Genomic DNA, 21,604 nt, shown 5'->3' with positions numbered 1-21,604 from the left:
GTAAGTCTGTGCTGAACGAATGTGAACAAGCCTGAATAGTGACTATTTTCCCCTTGTTACGGATGTGGACTTGAGGCCCCCAGAGGCCTGGTCCTCCTGCACAGAACAAACGGGGGCCCACTGCTGTTCTGACTGCCGAAGAGGCAAGACACTGCCCTAGACCTCCATCTTTGCTGTCATTGTGCTTCTCCGTTGACTCACATTTCCTTGAGAGAGGTGGATACAGGCCAGGGTCGCTTCTGCTCGTGGGGCATGGAGAAGCCAGCGTAGACAGCGTGGATGATGCTTGTTCTGGGCAGTTATTCCCTGGAGAAAAGGCAGAGTGAGAAAGAAACTTCCATTCGGAAGGCCTCACTCCTCAGGAGGACCCTGCACCTCAGCACTGTGCTGACTGTTGTTGGAGTCCAGTTTGCCCAGGGGACACCCTCAGACTTTGTTCCAGATTTCAGTTACCACGACAGCTTTGCTAACGTCTTTTAGGCCTCCCTCTGTGCCTGGCATTTTGCCAGTCCCTTGGTACCTCTTAGCTCATTTAATCCTTCCAACAGCCCCATCAAGGGTAGGAAGTACTCCCCCTCTCCGCTCCCCACTGTGCTGATGAGGAAGCCTGGGACTCAGAAAGGTCTGGTGAGGAGTCGGGGCTCACAGGTACTAAGAGGCAGAGCTGGGACTTGATTCTAGCTCTCGTTGGCTGTGGAGATGGTGCTCTCCTGGCCACGTGGCCTTACTGCTTTTCCATCTGCTTTTGGGATTCTCCCAGTGACCAGAGGAGGAGGGTCTGGTTTCCTATAATGTGATGTGGCTTGTTCATCATGTTGCAAAGCCCTGCCGGCCTGCACGAAGCCTTGATGGGTTGGAGGAAGTGGGTGGAGAGCTTTGGGCTTGTTTATTTCTCGTAGACATTCGCCACACAAATGACCTAACTTCTCTTTCAACTTGGGATTCATTTCCATCTTGGGCAGGGGAGAGTTGGATAACTGCCAGAGGGAACTCTGTTATCACCCAATCAGATCCATCCGTCCTCTGCTGTGAACCCTCCCATGTGGCTCCATCTTACCCAGAGTGAAAGCCATGGTCCCCAACCATGGCCAACCAGGCCCCACACAATCTGCTCCCGTTACGTGTGGCTTCATCTCCTCCTTCTGTTCTCTCACTTGCCCTACTCCAGGCGCCTGGGCCTCCTCAGTGCTACACCCAGGTATGTGCCTGCCTCAGGACCCTTGCACGGGCTCTTCTACCAGGAAAGCTCTCCTCGCCTACCCACATCCTCCCTAATGTCCTAAAAGCCTTTGTCCATGTGTCGCCTCCTCTTTTATGTTTTTCTCTGTACCACTTTTCTAACCCGTCTTTTACTTATTTTATTGTTCATCTTCCCCACTAGCATCATCAGCTCCAGGGTTCTGTTCACCTGGATCCCTAGTGCCTAGAACAGTGCCTGGCACTGAATCAGCCGGCACTCAGTAAACGTTTCTGTAAAGAATGAATGGGCTCTCAAGTACAGAATGGTCCAATCTTGCACTATTGTGCTAGGAGAGGAAATGGGCAGCACGGGTGGGGGAGCAGGTCATGTTTCTGCTCCTCGGGCCTCAGTGAGCTCCTCCCCTCCCAAGCTGCAGCCCTGGGCTCAAACACCAAGGTGGATAAGCCCTGGTTCTCCAGGCTGATTTAAGCCATGGAGGGAGGATACATCTGTTGAGTAGAACACAGATCCTGCACTCATGGCCTAGCTGCAGGGGAGGCTGTGAGAACCAGTCCTTGGCCTTTGTCATACTTGATAATGGGAGGTAGGCCCAGGCTTCTTCTAAGGCTCCTGGGTGTGAAATTTCCAGATCATAAGAAGGATTATGATTTGCAAAGATTATGCAGCCAAAATGTTTTAATTCTTTAAACATCATATTAAAGTGTATCTGTATCTATAGATACAGATAGAGATAGAGATACAGATACAGATACAGATACAGCGAGGGCCCCTGCTGAAAATGTGTAGCTACGTGAACCTTCACAAATGGAACACAGCTCTAAAAACAGTGTTTCTATCTCCCAGAAGTCCCTTTCCAGTTCTCTCCCAGTCCCTCCTCCCTTCCAAGCAAAACCACTCTCTTGATGTCTCACCCCTGACCTTGAACTTGATGTAAATGCTGCTTTGTGTCTGGCCTTCCTGGTCACCCTTAGGTCCGTGAGATGTCCGTGTCGTGGCGTGTGGCGAGAGTTCACGCCCCCTCACCCCTGTACGCAACCACAGGAAGACTTGACTGGCGGGAAGAAGCCAGCCTTGAGAATAGCTAGAGCAAAATGTGCAAAAGCCCTGGGTTAGGGATAAGCTTGGAAGGGAAAGGAGGCCATTGGGAGCGTTTGAGCAATGGGTAAAATGAAAGGGCTTGGAGTTTGAGTGATGTTTAAGCCGGAAAGCAACCTGATACGATTTCTCTTTGATTGGCTTGCTCTGGCTGTGTGCAGAGAAGAGAAGCCAGGAAGGCCAGAGTGCACTCTGGGACACCAGCAGGGGGTCTGATGGAGTTGTCCGGGTGAAAGGTGAGAGTGGCAGGAAAGAGGAGAAAAGAAACGGGTTCAGGATATATTTTGGAGATGGTAGCAACAGAACCTGCCAGTGAACTTGCCATGGAGGACAAGGGAGAGACCTAAGATCCCACTGTGTGTCCGCATCTCGCTTCATGAGCTCATCCCTGCTGGCTGCCCCTCAGGGTGTCTCCCGTTTTCCTCACTCAAGGAGGCTGCTCTAGCCAACACACACAGGCACACATCCTTGCTGAGCCGGGTCTGGAAGGATCAAGGGCAAGGGCCTCCCAGGCTGAAGGAACTGGCCAGGCAAAGGCAGGGCCTCCCCTGCGCCAAGCCCAGCTCAGGCCTGAGCGTAGGCTGCAGAATGGGAGCACAGGACCTGAATCCACCATTTGCATGGAGTGGACCCGCTGCCTATTTTGAGATGTTTTTTCATGCTCTCCCATCCCCCACCTTCCCCAGAGCTGCTTTCTCCTCCAGTCCCCTCCTCTCTCCAGGTTAGTTGGAGCTTCCACCATCGATGGAGCAGCAGGTGCTCCTGTTGGAGATGCTGCGCTATGCGGGGCCCTTGCTGTCCGTGCGGGGTCAGCTTTGGTTTCCTGTCTCACGAGTCACAGTGGGGCTTAAAATCATTGGCTGGCGAGGCCTTTGGTTGGGGGCCAGCTGTCGAGGATGCCTGGCCCATAGGAAGTGAATGAGAACGCCTCTCATTTGTATGAGCTTGATTCTTTTGTGTTCTTTGTCCCCTGTTCCCTCCTGTTTCTTATCTCTGGCCTTGTTCTTGAGAGCGCAGGTCCCTTGGGCAGTCGCCGGCCTCCTTGGCCCTTTCTGAGAGACTTTGGGCATTTGGGGGCCTCATTTGGCATTTGGGCCACTCAGCTAGGAGGGGGCAGCTCAGTCAGCATGAGTTTAAAACAGTGTGGCCTGCAAGGATCTGAAGAGAGAGAGCCGTCGGTGCCCTCCGGCCCCCAAGGATCTGGCTCCCACCCTGGCTCCAGCTTCTCTCCTAGGCTGTTGGGAGGGGCTGGCCATGCTGCCTTGTCAAGAGTCTGCTTTCTGCCCGCCCAAGGGCTGTGGAACAGGAGGGATTGTGGATCACGGGAAGGTAAAATCTGACATCTTTCAGCTCCTACTAGGTCAAAAAAAGAAAAAAAAAAGAGGGGGCAGAGTGGGACAGCCTTGAAGGAGAAAAATATAGGGCATTAATGAGCTCAGCTAAGTATTCTCCCAGGCTGCCAGAGAACGTGTGAATCATCGCAACCTCTTTAGAAGACAGCCTGAAAAAGAATTTTTATTTATTTTTGAATGAGCGGTATACGCACGTGTTAAAACATTCAAATGGCACCCAAAAAGAGCGATGGTGAAAAGTAATGGCTCCCCCGCCATCATCCATTGTAGCCTCGTTCCCCTCCCATGAGGACACCCATTTCAGGTGTGTTCTTCCAGAGATACTCAATCCAAAATGAGCACGTCCTACACTTACAGTTCCACACCTTGATCTTGGAACCCGTTCCGTAAGATAACTATATAATATTCCATAAATAGTCTTCAGTGCAGCACTCTCCCACTCCTGAGAATCTACCCTACAGGAGAAAAATGGCCCCAGTAACAGAAGATGTTTATTACAGAATGGTTTGCAGTCGCAAACAAATAAAATCCTGGAAATAAAATACATGCCCATTTTTCAGGGAACGATTGAGTAAAACATGGCACATCCATACTGTGGAATATCAGCCGCTAAAAAGAGTGGGTAAACAGCACTGCTAGTTGATTTGGAGGCATTTTTGTGATAGATTTAAGGGAAAGCAAGATTCAGAGAAGTAAAATGATATCCCATTTATGGAAAATGCAATGACAAAAGTTTATGCGTCTCTGTTGTGTTTGAGTAATGGTATCATACCCCCATTCTCTTCCATGTCACGTGGTCTGCTTCGCTCAGCATCCTGTTTGAAAAGGTGCTGCCGTATCCTTCATCGTGGTCCAAACGAACTTCATGTGTCGGTCCACATGGGACCCGTTGGGAGAGTGCTGTGGCCCCCGGGTGGAGAGTCTACGGCATTGGTGTTGGTGAGCACTCACCTGGACCTCAGTCAGACTAGGAGAGGCGAACGTGGGTGCCACATGAGAAGTCCCTTCTAACTGACCGTGACAAGCACTTTGACCTCCTTCCAGTCTCCGTAGAATGAAATATGCAGAGTTCGGGCAGCTGTTTGAAACGTTCAGTGTGACCAGATCTGCCGCTCATAAGAATCACACGGGGGAGTTCTAGAAACGCTCAAGTCGAGGCATCGGGGCCCTGGCTGTGTTCCAGATGAAGCTTTGTGGGGCAGGCAGCACGGGCGAGTCTGCCTTATGTCCACAGCCAAGCCCCCCTACACAAAAACCACCCAGTGAAATGTTTCTCACACCGTGTTCTTAAACCAGATGAGCCCTATGAGAGTGGAACCAGAAGGAAGGTTCTGGCACATCCTGCCAAGACCATTACATTGCACCAATCCAGGGGCACTGGGTGCACTGTGGTCTGTGATGGCGGCAGCCGTGGAGATGTTCTCTGTGAGACTCTGCAGGCCTTCCCCTTTCCGACTTCTGGTTCCAGGATAAGGATGCATTCTTCCGGGGTTCTGGTGTTTCCCTCAGAACGGATGTGGCTGGCAGTGGGTTGGGGCTAATGACCCGTTTGGGTTATGACTTTGTCTTCTGCTAGGCTTCACTTGCAGTGGCTAGTTTTCTAGGGAAAGCTAGAAGGGTCAAATTGAGTCTGCCTCCCCTGACTAGACCGTATTTATTCACAGTGCTTTCTCCCGCTCTGGACCATATCCCTTACCCCTCCCCACCCCCACTAACAAGACAGAGGACACTTCCTGTCTCTGGAGCAGCATCTCTTCCTCTGTCCTCCCTTACAGGTTGTTCATCAGAAGTCAGAGCTCACTTCTTGCTGACTTATCTATTCCTCTGCCCCCCTCAGAGATGGAAGGGCCTTGTTGTTACTGACTTGGCAGCTTTATCCTGCACAGGGTGTGTATATGTATAAAAGAATAACCCTCAAGTTTCTGGTTTGAGCAGATGGGTAGTTGATGGTGTCTAGTGGTCCACTCTCTACAAGTGGGTGGGAGACAAACAGGTATGGGGAAGGATATTATGTTGAAGGTAAGGATATATGTATGTTTCTATATGTATATATATGTGGGGGGAGAGAGAGAATTTAACATCTTTATTGAAAATACAAAAAAAAAGAAAGCCAGGCAGTGATTTTGTTCATTTATTCAGTTCCTTTAACAGGCATTTGGTGACCTGCTCTTGTTCTGTGCACAATCTGAATCTGGCAGAAAACCACTCTGGAAAAATTCATGAGACCTGCACGTCTTCCTTTTCTGCCTCACCCTCCTGGCCACCCCATCAGCAAGGCCTGCGTGGCCCCAATTTGAAATTCACATCTTTACCAGCCTCCTCCTTCCCATCCCTCTGCCCTCAGTTTGGTCCCAGCCACCACCACCTCTCCTTGGGTAATGCAGTGGCTACCTCATTGTTCTCCCTGCTTCTTCTGAACCCCGACGATCTCTTTGCAACAACCAGAGGGATCTTTCAGAAACGTAGATCAGAACACATCACATCCCTGTTCCCTATAGCACTTAGAATAACAAGCATGTTTCTGACCTGGGCCACAACGATCTAGCCACACAGGCCTCCTGTGGGTTCCCTTGAACAGACTCACACATTTTCCTCCATCTACTGGGATACTTTTTTTTTTTTTTTTTGACTTTCACTAGAAACTATATTATCAACACAGTGATTGAATCAGAGTAGCCCCTTGAGTGTCTTTTAATTGAGGTATAATTCACATGCCATAAAATTCACTCCTCTTAAAGTACACAATTCAGTGGGTTTGGTGTATTCACAAGGTTGTGCAGCCATCACCAGTATCTAATTCCAGAACATTCTCATTGCCCCCCCCCCAAAAAAACTGTGCTCATCAGCAGTCCCCCCCCCCCCCCCCAGCCCCTGGCAACCACTAATCTACTTTCTGTCTCTATGGATCTGCCTCTTCTGGACATTTCATGTAAATGGAATCATACAATACCTAGTCTTTTGTGAGTGGCTTCTTTCACTCAGCATAATGTTTTCAATGTTCATCCACGTCATGCATGAATCAGTACTTCATTCTTTTTATGGTTGAGTAATATTCCATTGTGTGGATGTGCCACGTTTTGTTTATCCGTTCTTCAGTTGATGGACATCCTGGGGCATTCTTACTTCCACTTTTCAAATGGCTTCCTTTTCTTTTCTCTTTAGCTCTGGGCTAAAATTCACCTGGGTTTCCTGAATGGTGCTTCTCACCATTTGCGCTCAAAAATGTATTTGTTTGCCTGTTTGTTTATTTTCTGTCCCCCATTCTAGACTATAAGGCTTAGGACAGGAGCTATGCCTGCTTTTGTCTACCGTATCCAGCACCCTACCATGCACAGCATCCACCGTACGGTGCTTAATAATTGCTGAATGACTGACTCAGTAGATCTCCCGTAGTTCTTATTTTACCTCCTCGTAAGGCAAAATGGTGGTGACCCTGTTCTGTGGGAAATTCTGCATCTAGCTTTCTGCCCGGTGTTGAGATCGAGGGTCCTCTAAAGCCTGAGGGCACTTGACATGGTGGCAGGTTTCTAGAGGGATTTCTCTGGCGTAGAAGGCTGTCCCACTGGCCTTTCTGCTGCATAAGACCACAGTATCGTTCGAAAGTACACTTGGCTGCTAGTAGCAGAGACTAGAAATAACACCAGTATAAATTCCATGGAAGATGGTTTCTCTCGTGAGTAAAATGTCCAGAGGTTGGCAGCCTGGGGCTGGTATGGCAGCTCCACAGGATCCTTTTCTGCTTCACCATCCCCAGCAGAAGACTTTCATCCTTAAGGTGGCATCATGGTCCAGTATGACCCCTGGAGTGAAGCCAGTGAGTCGAATCCAGGTGGGAATTGGGGTGAGGGGGATGGGCACAAAAGTGGAGTCCAGCTCAGTCTCTGGTGAGGATTTTCCTTGAAGTCCCACCTCTTGTTGGCCACCCCTAGCTGCCGAGCAGGTCGGGAAGTGTAGTATTAACTGAACACCTGGAGAAGAAAGGTTAACAATGGCTGCTGGGTAGGCAGCTAGCACCCAGTAGGTCCATTTCCTGCCCACAGGACCCTGGGCCCTGGAGCCAGCTTCTCCTCGCTGGCCTGGACCTTCAGGCTCTTTTCCTTCCTTAAGTGGCCAGAATTAGTAAAGTGCCTTTCTCTGCAGAGAGGGGGGTTTTGAAACTTTTCACGGGCCTTCAGTGTAAGAAATTCACCATGTCACCAGCAGTAAGAACAATACTAGCTCCCCTTTATTCAACACTCACTACACGATAACGTTCTGCTCTAAATATTTTTCATGAAGTAATTTTCATAGTGCTCACAACACCCCTATTATCATCCCCATTTTATAGGTGAGCAAACTGAGGCATAGATAGTTGACTAACAACCCTACATGTTCTTGCTGCTAATAATGTTTTTTTCATTCTTCCCTTTCAATATATTATGAATAAGAGAATTAACAAATAAAGCCTGACCTATTTTGGTAGATTGACCACTGTTCTATCTTCCATCTGATTAGCTGAGATCTGGGGAGCGCTTTGTGGAAAAGCACCCAGTAGTCAGCCGCATTGACGGGCTGTTTTCATGGAGTGCAGGAAGGGGCTTAACTGTTGGCACATCCAGCAAATGGCTGGTGACAGGAGGAAAAAGGATCCACAAGCTATGCAGGATTTCCCCAGCCTGTGAGCCTCGGGCCGGCAGACCACAGTGTCGTCGTGCCAGTGGGCTAGGCTTGGCCCCTAGAATCACAGTCTCCCTGACTGCTCTTACACGTCCGTAGGGAGAAAGAAGGCTGTTCGAAATTCTGGTCCTCTGAGAATTAATTCAGACACCAAGTCCTCTCTAGATACCTGTGATCAGTCGTGCTTAGTGGAAATCTCTGATTCCCAAAGTTCATCCCTGAGCCAAGTCCTTTTGGAGACACCTTCAGATCCGTGTTTGTGGCTTGTGGCTGTTTCTGCTCTCCAGGGAGGATGGCACGGGGCTGCCAGAGCCCGGCTGTGGCAAGGTTAAGTTTTAGTTAGGTGTGCATGTGGCTGCAAGTAGCGGTCTAAAGTAGAGTTGTCATTTCAATACACAAGATGTGTCAGATGACATGTGGTTTAATGGCTTGGCAGAGGGCAGAGTGAACACTAGCCCTGCTCTGACTCTCTCGCCCCTTCCTGGCCACAGATGGCTCCTGTACCCACTTTCCCTGGGGGGACCAGGGCACCCAGAGAGTTCAGGCCTTCTGTGTCGGCAGACTAGTATTCTGGGGACAAGAGGGACCCTCTCAAATCCAAGTGTCATCTCCACATCCGAAGCTGGTACAAGGCAGACGGGGAGGGACAAAGGACTGTGGGAATGAGGCTGACCCTTTTTATAAAGGAGAACACTCTCCTCAAATCCCTGAGGGAGAAACCTTCACGTACACCAACATGAAGGTACGGAGCCAGACCCATTGGGTTCAGATCCCAGTGGATTTGTGCCATCTACTTGCTGTATGATCTTGGGCAAGTTACCTCTCTGTGCCTCGGTTTGCTTGTTGGTTAAAAATGGGGATGCTACTAGCCCCTCTTCACAGGGCTGTTATAAGGGTTAAATGGGTTGATAGTTAACTGAACACAGCGCCTGGCATGTAGTCAAATCAAAGCAAAAACCTCGTGCTTCAGGCCAGAGTGAGAATTTGCAAGGCCACATGGGTCTGGGAACTTGGCAGGGAATCCCAGACCCCAGCCAGTGGGGAAGTGAAGTGTGTCACTGAGGTTACTGTCTCTTCCTCTTTACAAGAAATTGCCAACCGCTCTCTCAAAATGTCTCTTCCGAGGTATGCTCCCACCTGCAGTGCCAGAGAGTTCCCCTACTGAAGTCTACAGCTTCAGTACATTTGGTGGTGTCAGAGTCCGACGTTCCGGCCAGGCTGCTGTACGTGAAATGGTCACACATTGCTGCTTTTCCTCAGCAGTTTCTCTGCAGAGGTCTGTCTTGTGTCGCTCTTCTGCGGAGTCGCTTGGGCGAGGCTGGAGGCGGGACAGCCGCTGGCCCTGGCCCAGTGAAGCCCTGTATCATGATACTTCCCTTCGGTGGGGGCGGGGCGAGGGAGGACAGGAAACAAGGACATAAGACCCTCTAAGTCAGTGCCCCAGCCTCAGTCATTATCTGCGGACTGAGTCAGTCAATGAAAGGACTCGTGTGCTAAGTCGTTAGTGTGTTATTAATAGAATATAGGTCATGAGAGAAAACATGATTAATTGCAAGATGATTTCAGTGGCTGCCATCCAGTATAGCAGTGGAGGACCTAGATTTTCCCAAGGCAGAGTCTTTGCACAGAGCAGCTTTTCTTTGTTGGCAGGTGGGTAGAGGCCATTGAATGAACAGGTATTTTTCTACATCACTCTTTCAAAGATGGAGTGAGGATGGGTATAATGGGAATCTTCTCTAAATGAAGGATGATTGAACCACTTTATTATAGGTACCTGATGCCCCAATGTGAAGCTCTGGTGAAGTCTAGAAAGGAGAAGGCAGCTTGTAGCAAAGGGCCCCAGCGAGCCGGGTTCCCCTATCAGCCACTTACACGATGAGAGCCGCACGGAGGAGAAAGGTCTGGCTGCCCCCAGCCGCGCTTGGTCAGGAGAGGGGGTGCATGTGGCCAGGCCCTCTTAGAGGTTGGATGAACACTGTGCAGGGTTATATGTCCTGCTCCAAGACAAAAAGCACATGAGAAAGCTGCCCTGTCTGGGCGCAGAGAGAGAAAAGAGCGCATAGGCGTGGTGCTAGCCTCCGGGGCTGGTCATGCCGCCGGCTGGGAGAGCAGATGCCAACAGTCAGAGTCTCTGACCCGTCCGATTAGCAGCCACTTCTTCATTTGGTCTTCGGGGAGGACCAGGCAAAGGGGAGTGGAGAGGTGTAAGTGGATGTAATCCCTGCTTCGTAAGATTTCAGTGACGATCAAAACCAAGGTCAGTAGCATGTAAATACTTTGAAAGGTGGTATGAGACTGGTTTTCCATATGTTAGTGTGGGACGGCGGAACTTCTGTCAGATACTTCCCTGAAAGCCCAATTTTTAAGCAGAGGGAGCAGCTGTTGGTAAATGGGGGTGTGGGGGTCTGCACCGTCGCCCGCTGCCTCCCCTTCCCTCTGCAGTATCCCCCCCTACCTCCACCCCCACCCCCGAAGACCTGTATCTGCTGGGGCTCTGGAGGGGCCTGGCTCTGCCTCCGGCTAGCCCTGGACCCCACACAAGTCACGTGAGCATTCTGAACCTGTTTCCTTATCCATCAAGTAGACAGTTCAGACTAGATCAGAGTGTTCTTCACCCAGTTCCTATGGACGGGGGCTTCAGAGAGGCGTTTGATATTTTTGAAACACAGTGTTTTGTGTTTTTGTTTTGTTTTGTTTCTGGAGAGACATGACATAGTTTTGTTTTGTCAGCTTAGAAAGGATCGCATTCACCGAAACATGAAGGAATGCCCTTTTGATTTCTGAGGTTCCCTTCCAGTTCCATCAGTCAGTTATTTCTGTTGTAAATGACAGAATCTTCCCAGCTCAAACTGGCTGAAGCTGCAAAGGGAAGTTAATGGCTTTGGGACTGAAAGTCCCTGGGCTGGCCCAACCGGAGTCAACGCTCAGGCGTTGTCAGGAGCGCACCCTTCTCCACTTATGGGCTTGGCCTCTCTCAGCTTTGACTTCATTCTCCGGTGCCCCCCACCCTTCCAGGTGGCAGAGAGCCTTCAACAGCCCCCGCCTTCCATCCCATGCCCTCTCCCCACCCCCACTTCCGGGGCCTACACTGATTGGCCCTGTGTGGACCATGTGTCTCTCCCAGAGCCAATCGCTGTGGCCGAGGGGAGGAACCAGTCAGGCTGGGAGTCAGGCCAGGATACCCTCTCACCCCCAGGTGCTGTCACCTGGGATTCTGTTTCTTGGTGTAAGCCCTGGGAAGCGTGATGCGTGGCCCTGTGAGTGTAGCCTGTGTGACAGACAGGTGGGCCTGGTGGGTGTTGCTCTGGTGGATGTGTTGGGATGGCTAAGGCAACTCCAAGCCCATCCTCCTTTCCTAGGTGGTGTGAGGAGGGCCTCTGGGAGCTCTGGCTGGATTGCTGACCCTGCAGCCCACCTTTGCTGCCGTTTCCCCGGCCCCTCAGCATCCTCCCCTCTGCTGTGACCTCTCCCATCTCCCGTACTGATGGACATGACAGCTCCCACTGCCGCACGTCCCTGCTGGTGTGCCTTTAAAGAGCCATATACATCACTCTAGAGAAGGGAAGGGGGAGAATGAGAGCGGCAGAAAAGCAATTCCACTGCCATTTGAAAAGGCAGCTATTAAAATTTTACAGGAGCTTTATTGCAGGGGCTTCCTGATCATCCCAGGACTTTTTTTTTTAATGGAAAGTCTGGTGATAAAGGAAAATGTTCTGGGTGCCTCTGATTCCCTCCTGCCCTGTGAAGCATCTTAAAACTACAATTTTCAGGGCTTCATAGACCAGCGCAGGGAAAGCAACTACCCAAGAGACTATTTCTGAGCTTTTAAAGAATACATGTTTTTCTGTTTGGTGTTTCTATGTATAGTAACTGTATCTAATTTTCTTTTGTGCTTTCCTAAATGGCTTGGTAGTAAGCTATGGGAATTGTCAAGAACTGCACTCAGCTCTTCCCTTCGGTGTTAATCAAGTCATTTGGTTTTGTGAACAAATGGGAATTCAGGTCAGCCTGTTTAAGTATCAAAGGAAGTGTTTGAACTCAAGGCCTGGGACATTCTGTACTGAACGGCTTCAGGTGTGGCTAGATCCAGAGCCTCACAGGAGGTGGCCAGGACCCCGTTTCCTTCTACTTCCTGACTCTGTATTCCTCTGCATTGATTTCGTTGTCAGATAGGCTCTGAGGCAGGTCCACGTATATATCCAACCAGCTAAGCAGCGCCCCAGGAGAAAGAAACCATCTCTTTCCTTATAGTCCCAGGACATGTCCTGAGGCCACTGTTTATTAAAACTTATCACCCAGGCTTCAATGCCAGGGCCACCCTGAGCCATCTCTGAGGCCAGGAGCAGGGAAGAGGAGGTTCAGTGGCTTTATTGGCCCGGCCTGGATCATATGACCAGCCCTCCCCCTTCCCTGCCAACTCATGGTGGAGGTGGGGGGCATTCCCACAGGAATTCCAGGTGCTGAGGGGGAAAGGTAAGGTTCAGGGGACTGACTCAGAAAGGGACCCCTTCCCATACAACTCACAAGGATCTGAATCTGCCCCTGAGCTCACCAGTTACCTCCCTGGGGAACCTGCTGCTCCACCTTCACCCTGTCTGGCGTCTGGCTTCCGGATTCCTAATCTCAGGTCCATGGACCCTTCTATCCGAGGACAGAATTCGGAGGACCATGAAGTTGGCTGGGGGAGAAAGTTACGTGTTTATTTCCTCTACCATCTGAAATTTAGCTCTTCCTTTCCTTCCAAATGGAGGGCCACAGTCCACACTGTACTGCCAATATCTGTGACTTTGTCACCACTAGAAGGTAAAAACATTTCCATATCACATTACAGTTGTTGCAGACATTGTGCAATATCATTTATACTCCTCTGTTTCTAGATTACTCTAGTTATTGGACCCACCACTAGGATCTCGTAATTTAAAGCATTCATAAAGAAGCACGAATATTACTGTATCTCAGATTAGGTTGTTTGTTTTTTTTTACAGATACTTTGATAGCTGAGTATAATTGGTTTTCTTTATAACCTTGTGTATTGTATTTTGTACACTTAAAAACATGATTCTGAGGAGTCCACACTCTTCTTTAGCAGGCTGCCAACAGGGGTCTGTGGCATGAGAAAGGCTAAGAAGCCCTTTTGGCTTCTCCAGGAACCTCTAGGAACAAGATTATTGAAGATTGATAACCTGATTCCTAGATTCTGGAACGTTGGCTAGCTGCTTGCTAGGTTTCCTCCTGGGGAGCTTCATTGAGGAGCTGGCTGGAGTTTGAGCTCAGTGTTGGTGTTTGGGTAGCATTCGGACACTGTGGGATTGGGGGGAGTGGGGCAGGGAGGTATTGCCAGCCTATAGTTAGCTCTCTATTCATGGATCACCATGACTGTTGGCCTGGCCAAGCCCTGGATCCAGGCTGCCAGGGTTCATCCCAGCTGTAACATACTTCTGACCGGCTGGGCAGCCTCAGCCAGTGGGTTCTTTACCCCCTCTGTGCCTCAGTTCCCTAGCAGGATGAAATCATAGTGTCTACTTCTTAGGTTATTGAGAGAGTGAAATGAGTCAGCATGTGTCTGTGAGGACAGAGCCTGGCACATAAGGATTGAGAGTCATTAATTGAATGGCCATTTCTTACAGGAAGGTTCTAGATTATCCCCTCAGATCTCGCCTCCCTGCCTCAGTTAAGTACCTGGCCTCAACTGAAATGTGAGGGTGAACACTATGGACAGTGGCCGCTCAGCCTGGAGACATTCATTCATCCATAAAATATCCATTCAAATATGAACAACCCTACTAAATATTCAGAAACATGAATTAATAATATAAAGTTTTCAGGAAATATCCGTTCACATATGAACAACCATACTAAATATTTTAAGACATAAATTAATAATATAAAGTTACAAGTCAGGACAAGTGCTGTTTCTCTGCCACTCCTCTGCTCAGAGTTGTCTGAAGGAAATATCCTCATAATGGCCTTCCATCTGCCCCTGTCACCTCCCTCAGCTCGTCCCCTCACTCACCCTGCGCCGGGCACACAGGCCTTCTGCTGGCTCCTAAAATGCTCCACACACGTACTGTGCCTCAGGTCCTTTGCATTGGCCATTCATTCCCGTGGCCTAGAAGGCTCTTGCCGAGACAGTCACATAGTCTGTGGTCCTCCTGCATTGAAGTGTCTGTCCTCTCCTCAGTCCTTCTCTGACCAGTCTGGGAAGCAGCAGGCCCATCACTCTGCTCACCCTGCTTAGTTTCCTTCAAGACACTCACCACTCCCTGACTCCGCATTATTTATTGTCTTCCTCTCCTCCTAGAATGTCTGCTCTCTGAGGACAGCGACTTTGTCTTGGTCACCGGCGTACCTTTGGTGCCTAGCATAGAGCAGGTATTCAATAAGTATTCGTTGAGGGAGTGAATTTGTGACTGACAGAAATTGGAGCAGGAAGGCTCACATTGGCCAAAGACATGACCTCGTATTGTACTTCTCTGTAGATGCACAGTCTCTGACATTGGCTCTCCTGGGACCCTCAAGGAGCACTAGTGTCCAGAACATCCGGAGGGTGAGTACAGTGTGGCTCTTTGTTTGCTTAAATTGTGCGGCTAGGACACATAGGCCTCTGTTATTTTTACTTGAAAAGGTATCAAAGGGAAAATGGAAGTCTCCTTCACTGTCCTACACGTCACCCGCAAGCCTGACGTCCTCCCTCGGAGGTAATTACGTCAGCAGTCGGGGGGCATCCTGCCAGACCTCTTCCCGCACACGAACAGTCCCTCCTTATGCAGAGACACACTTACGTGCTTTGCAGTATGAAGAGAGAAGAGGCCATGCCCTGTGTCGTTTCCCACTGTCCCCAGCAATGGTGGAGCTTAGAGATCTTGGTTCATAGCATCTGTCGGTGTATTACACTTTTTTTTTAAATTAAATTTTAATTTCAATTTTAACTCCATTTACTTTTTAAAATTTACGCAAAATAAAATCCACTCTTTGGATGTCCAGTTCTTTTGAGTTGAAGCAAATGCATTCGGTTGTGTATCTGCCACCCCAATCAAGATACAGACTGATCCCCTCACCGCCCTCCTCCCCCCCCCGTGTGGATGTGCTGTTTCTCTTCAGGCTAAGTATACAGTATAGGTACTTACACGTAATTAAAATATGTACACATAGTAAATACCTGTAATAGAAAGATTTTGAATATATTATAATTAGGTTCCAGGAGTTTTTGCTAGTGAACATCCTCTTTTGTTTCTTTGGCATAGACTAAGCAGTGACGTTCCAGTTGCTAGTGGGGTGTTCGTAAATGAGGACACCGACCTTTGTTGGCAGGATGCAGTCAGGGTGCTCGGGAGCAGTGGGAGTGGGGACATAGTCTGATCCTTGAGCACCAGATGACCCTAACAGTATGGAAAGTGGAGACCAGAAGATTCTGGCATCCAGACTGCATGCAGGTAGTGCTGTTGGCCGAGTTGCAGGGACCAGGGAGTCAAGCTTTGGGAACTGAGCGAATCCAGACAGCCACTTCTCTCTTGGCTGTTTGTTGGATCTCCTCACATTCTTTCCTCCTGGCCTAAGGCTCTGCCCACGTACCCGGAGTGTGTTTGTGGGACAGTCTCAAGGGGCCAAATTTCCATCAAAGAATGCTTCTTAGCACAATTCTTTCTTAACTTTTTTATTTTGGGGGCGCCTGGGTAGCTCGGTTAAGCGTCTGCCTTCGGCTCGGGTCATGATCTCAGGGTCCTGGGGATCGAGCTCTGCATTGGGCTCCTTGCTCAGCTGGGAGCCTGCTTCTCCCTTTTGCCTCTCAAATAAGTAAATAAAATCTTAAAAAAAAAAACAAAAAAAAAAAACTTTGTTTTGGAGGAATTTTAGATTTCAAAAAAGTCACAGAAAATGTATGGAAAATTCACATGTTGACCCTTCACGCAGTGTCCCCTCACGTTACCATCTTAATGTACCTTGTCACGATTACCAGAACCAGGAAATGAGCACTGGCCCAGTAGGATGAACTAAATCACAGGGTTTAGTCATGTTTTGCTACTTTTCCGCCAGTGACCCTCTTCTATGCCAGGATCCTACTCAGGATGCCACACTGTGTGGTTGTCCTGCCTGCTTCATCTTCTCCAGGCTAAAATGGTTCCTCAGTCTTCCCTTGTGCTTCCCGACCATAACAGTAAATATGCATTTAAACCCCTTCTGTGATGTTCTAGGCGCTGGGGCTTCAGGAATGAACAAAACAGAATCCTTTCCCTACGGGAACCGACATTCTCCTGGAGAATAAGATAACAGACAAACAGGTGAACGTAGGAGAAGTTGGGTGGGGAGAAGAAGTACAGCGACGAGTCAAGCAGGAAGGGGTGTGTTGGGAGAAACGGGCAATTTTAGGCAAGGTAATCGGGGAAGGCCTCTCTGAGGAGGCCCCGAATGGAATCAGTAAGGCAGGTGCCCAACCTAATTCTTCCACGGGCCTGCGGGAGAGCTAAACCAGTTATCTCACTTCAGAACAGGGTTTTGGGAATCCTGGCAAACAGGACAATGTGGCCCCTCTCCGAGGGGCCGCCCCTACGTAGCTCTCACCCTCAGTTCCCCTGTGAGAATGCCGAGCATTGCCAGATCTTCTGATATTTTTTTCCCTGATAGAAGGCAAAAATGAAGGATTCTTACCAGTCCAATGAACCCAAATTATGTTACATCAGATTAATTTTCAGTGATTTGTGGAGGAACATACTTTGTTTACATTGTATTTGTTATTATTAGTTATTAAGTTACTTTTGCAGCAAAGGATGCCAACTTTTCATTTTGGTAGTACTGTGGTTTCCTTTTTAAATATACATATATATATTTACATATACATATACACATGTACATAAATATATGTATACATATACATATATATTTAAGTTTAAAAACGAATTGGTTTACTGGGGAGCCTGGCTGGCCCAGTTGGTGGAGTTGTGCAACTCTTCTTGATCCTTGGGGTCGTGAGGTCGAGCCCCACGCTGGGTGCAGAAATTACTTAAAAATAAAATTTTAAAAATGAAAATAAAGTGGTTTAAAGAAAGTATTAAGTGAATAATTACACAGATGGGACTAGATACAGCTGAAAAGGAAGAGCAGAATATGGTGACTGAGGCTTCGTAAGCACTGTTCAGGCCCAGTCTGCCACATTCTCCTCTAGGTCAGGGGTTCTCACCCAAAGACCTGAACGGAGGTTGGCCAACTGTTAGCATGGACTTGTGCCCTGAGCCATTTGTGTTATGGTGGGTGCATCAGCCAGGAATGCTTTTAGCTGCAAGAACAGAAAACCCAGCTCATGGTGGTTTAAACAAATGAGGATTGGGGTGCCTGGGTGGCTCAGTCGTTAAGCATCTGCCTTCGGCTCAGGTCATGATCCTAGGGTCCTGGGATCAAGCCCCACATTCGGCTCCCTGCTCAGCGGGAAGCCAGCTTCTCCCTCTCCCACTCCCCCTGCTTGTGTTCCCTCTCTCACTATCTCTCTCTCTGTCAAATAAATAAATAAAATCTTTAAAAAGAAAAAAATGAGGATTGATTTCTGTCCTGTAACAACAAACCCAGAGGTACTTGGCTGAGAGGTTGGTTCAGAGGCTGAGTGGTGTCTGGTCTGGAGCTTCTTGGATTCGCTCAGCCTTCCCCTCGAGGTCGCAAGGTGGCTGCTGTGGCTCTAGCCATGACAAGGAGGGGAAGGTCCCCAAGCAGCACGTCTTTTCCAGTCATGAGCTGCTTGAGTATTCCCACCCCCCACCCCCCGCCAAAATCCCCCTAGAAGATTCCGCTTACATCTCACTGGACAGAAATGTGTCACATGGCTTCCCATAGCTCCAGGGAAGGTGGGAAATTTCATTTAGCTGTCCAGCTTCTCCTGTGGCAGAAACCAGGGGAAGAGGGACTTAAGAATGTCAGTTGGGTTAGCTAGCCAACAGTGTCTGGCTCCACAGGGAAAGAAAAACAATAATCATTAACATTAATGGGTCCTGACTCTGTGCCCAGCCCTTCCCTGAGCACTTTACGTGCATGATCTCATTCCCCCCCACCCGCCCGCACTCACCCTGTGAAGTCGCTGCTGTGATCTCCCCCACAGTAATGACTTGGAAACTGAGGCACAGAGTGGTGAAGCCACTTAACCAAGTAGAGTAGCAAGGGCGGGGACATTTGCAGTCTGTCTCCAGAGTCTTCACTCTTGGCACTGCGCTTTGTTACCTCATAAGAGGTCCTGGGGTCCCAGACTGCTGGCTCTGTGACCGCGGTTTAAATCCTTCCAGCCAGGGAGGAACAGGGCCACATATTTTGCTTTGGGGAGGTTTCAGTCATTACAAAGCTTTCTTGTGAACCACATCCACGCTGCATTAACTACCTCTCCCTGGGTCTGGTCCAGTCCTGGTAAGCAGCACGAACCCCACGTCTTCTTCCTGGCTTGCGGATCGGTGGCTGAGAAGACTTCTCCTGGCCTCTCCCCTTTCCAAATTGCATCTGTGCTTTTAATTCCTCTTCCTAGAATGAGGCTCTGGCCTTGTTTCCTTTCTTGGGGTTCTGCTGGCCGATTCAACACACACTTAACCATGAGCCTCCTCTGTGTCCAGCCCTGTAGTGTGGTGGTGTGGGGACTAGCTCATGGCCGGGTGGACCCTGCACTTGTGGGGCTCCTCATCCAGTGAGGGAGGCAGGCCCTCAGTGACAGTGACTGTCCAGAGCGGTGAGGGTTGGATGGGGGGAAGCCCAGGGGGTGATGGGCCGCCAGAGGAGATACCTCACCTCGCTAGCCCCGAGGTCAGAAGAGGCTCCTGGAAGCAGCTTTGGGCCTTAGAGGAGGAAGAGACTCATCAAGGAGCAGTTTCTCCTTCTCCATGTCCCCTTTCTTCAGTGAAACTACCCCTTACAGCTCTTCTTTCTGAATCTCCACCCCCGCTTCCTCTGTAAAATGAGGGATTGGGACTTGGGTCACCATCCATCCGTCTCACAGACATGGGGCATTTACCATTTCCCAGTCCGGTGCTGGGCCCTAGGCTTACAGGGATGCCCTCCTGAGAGATAGTATTTGGGGAGAGCTCTGTAGGTAAACAGCCTGGAGTGATGAGAGCTCTAACACGGGAAGCCACAGGGCTGCAGAAACTCAGAGGGGACACCAAACCCTGCCTTGGGATTTCAGGGCAAGCTTCTTGAAATCAAAATGGCGATATCAAAAATGGTTTGACATGGTGGCCAAGAGCACAGGCTCCAGGGCCCAGCTAAGCCCAGTGTAGGGAGTGCAACCCAGGGGCCTCCTAAGCCTTGAGAACTGAAAAGTGATTGTGGAGCTCAGATACTTAGAGTAGTGCCTGGTGCCAAGTAGTTACATAATAGACAAGGTGGTGGAGGTGGTGGGTGATCAAGGCTTATCTGCATTAGCCTTTACTGTGTGTCAGAGGTTAGGCAGCTTCGTCTCCGACCTATAAGATAATAAGCACTCACTGGTGCCGTTATGATTTATTTACCAAATATGACTATTTACTTTGCATCTAGCCCCAGGCTGGATATAGCAGCGCTGTCCTCTGGGAACGGGCTTGTACCGCCAAGGCCTGGGCCAGAAATCTCGTGGGAGCAGAGCAGAGCGACCTTCGTGTGTGTTGGAAACCCACTGCTGTTGGCTTCCCAGTCCTTTTCCAACTCACTAGTCCTGGGGCCTTTCAGCACTGGCCACTAGCGTGTGGGCTGCCCTTGACCTCTGTGACCAGAACGCATGGATGCTCTGCTCAGCCCGTCAGCCGAATCCCAAATTAGACCTGACAGTGTGATTTTTTTTCTCTGGGATGGAGCCGGGAGGGCAGAGCCCCAGTGGGTGATTCCGAGGGAAGGTTGTCAGCCCGAATTAGCCCAGGCCCTTTCCTGCAGCCTTGCTGCTTCAGCTTCCTCTAGCTAATCGGGTTTTCCAGGCCGTTGCTGGCTTCTGAGCAGCCTCCTCCAGTCCCCAGGGGCTGAGACTTGGCTGGGATCCCTAAGGAGCTGTGTTTGATGAGAGCCCCAGGCAGGCTCTGTCTGGGGACCGGGGGGGGGGGGGCGCCCCTCTGGGTCCTCTCATCCCTCACATCAGGAATTGAAAGTGACAATTCCCCAGGGACGAGTTGTTCCATCCCCTTATTCTCTCTTCCCTTCACTGAGGTTCATTTCTGGTGACCAGAGGGCACACCACACCGCCTTGTTCCTCATGTCCCATCTGTGGTCACAATGGTCTCTGCATCGAGCTGCCTGCCTCCATTCACAGGAATAGGCAAGATTCTGCTGCGGTAACAGGTTGACCCCGAAATCCTAGAAGCTGGACCCCACAGATGTCATTTCCTCACTCGTGACACCAGGCAGGTCAGGTGGGGGGTGCTTTATATTGTACCTCAGAGATGCAGGTCGACGGGGGCTCCCGTCTTGAAGCCCCACGACTAGAACAGTAGCTTCCAGGGTCACTGGCAGGAGAGGGAATGACAGAGTCACATAGCACTTAGATGCCAAGGCCCAGGGTAACACAGTTCAGTTCTGCTCACACCCAGCACTTGTCGCATGGGGGCTGGAAAGTGTTCAGTGAGCAGTAAGTGTCCTGGCCACAATAGTCAGTTGTGCGATTTATTAAGCACCTTCTGTGTGCCAGGCCCTCTAGGGCTTTGGAAATACAAAGGGGTCCCCACCTTCCTGGAACTCAGTTCAGGGGAGGAAACCAGAATCTGAGAAACAGCTGTGTGATTGCATCTGCACTAAGTGCCCCGATGGAGGGACCGCAAGGGCATTTCCCAGGGAGGCCTGATGTGTTTGGAGGGGTCAGGAGATGTCTGTGGTAAGGACTGACACTTGAGGGGAGGCCGGAGGGAAGAGAGGACCTTAGTGAAATGTGAGGGAGCATTCCCGGTAGAGGGAACAGCATCCTCAGAGTTCTGGCCTGGGAAGAGCACGGCTCTGCGAAGGAGCTGAAAGGCCAGTGGAAGTGCAGGGTGACAACGGGGAGACATTGGGAGGAGTTGGGTATTTGGAACACCTACGTTGAGGAGCTGTTGCCAGAACTGAGCTCAGTCATTGTTTCAGCAAATAGCGAGTCCCTGCTCTTTGGCAGGTGGTGTTTCAGGTACTAGGGACAGAGCGGTGAACAGGACAGACAAATGTCTCTGCTGTTGTGGAGGCGGCGAGAAAAAGAAATAAGGTGATTTCCCCTGGGAAAATGAGTATGACCAATAAATAGGGTGCTTTCACAGAGAGTGTAGGGCGTGGATGCTTTTGGCTACAAATAACAGGAAACCCCATTTGTGTTAGTTGAGGCTGTTGGGGAATGGGTGGACTCCCCAAC

At 49.8% G+C, this 21,604-nt stretch overlaps 1 protein-coding gene and 1 long non-coding RNA gene across 8 annotated transcripts in view; one reads left to right on the top strand and one right to left on the bottom strand.

Annotated features, from left to right (window-relative positions):
- The window catches only part of SIPA1L3 (signal induced proliferation associated 1 like 3), a 222,508-nt gene that overhangs the window by 72,764 nt on the left and 128,140 nt on the right, over positions 1–21,604 (top strand). For all 7 annotated transcript variants that reach the window (XR_012375996.1, XM_025854293.2, XM_025854295.2 and 4 more), the window contains one exon: positions 14,784–14,851. The gene's annotated coding sequence lies outside the window, so the exon portion shown is untranslated. The remainder of the gene's footprint in view (positions 1–14,783; positions 14,852–21,604) is intronic.
- On the bottom strand, positions 16,237–18,419 carry LOC112810596 (uncharacterized). Its single transcript, XR_003204857.2, has 3 exons — positions 18,353–18,419; positions 18,085–18,166; positions 16,237–16,556 (listed from the first exon to the last, which is right to left on the bottom strand). It is a non-coding gene; the product is annotated as an uncharacterized lncRNA (long non-coding RNA).

The sequence above is a fragment of the Callorhinus ursinus genome, unplaced genomic scaffold, assembly GCF_003265705.2.
Source record: "Callorhinus ursinus isolate GAN/ISIS: 27379988/994484 unplaced genomic scaffold, GSC_fseal_2.0 scaffold61, whole genome shotgun sequence".
In the NCBI taxonomy this organism is placed as follows: Eukaryota; Metazoa; Chordata; class Mammalia; order Carnivora; family Otariidae; genus Callorhinus; species Callorhinus ursinus.
The sequence above is the reverse complement of the archived record's forward strand: the minus strand, read 5'-3'. Positions and strand labels throughout refer to the sequence as shown.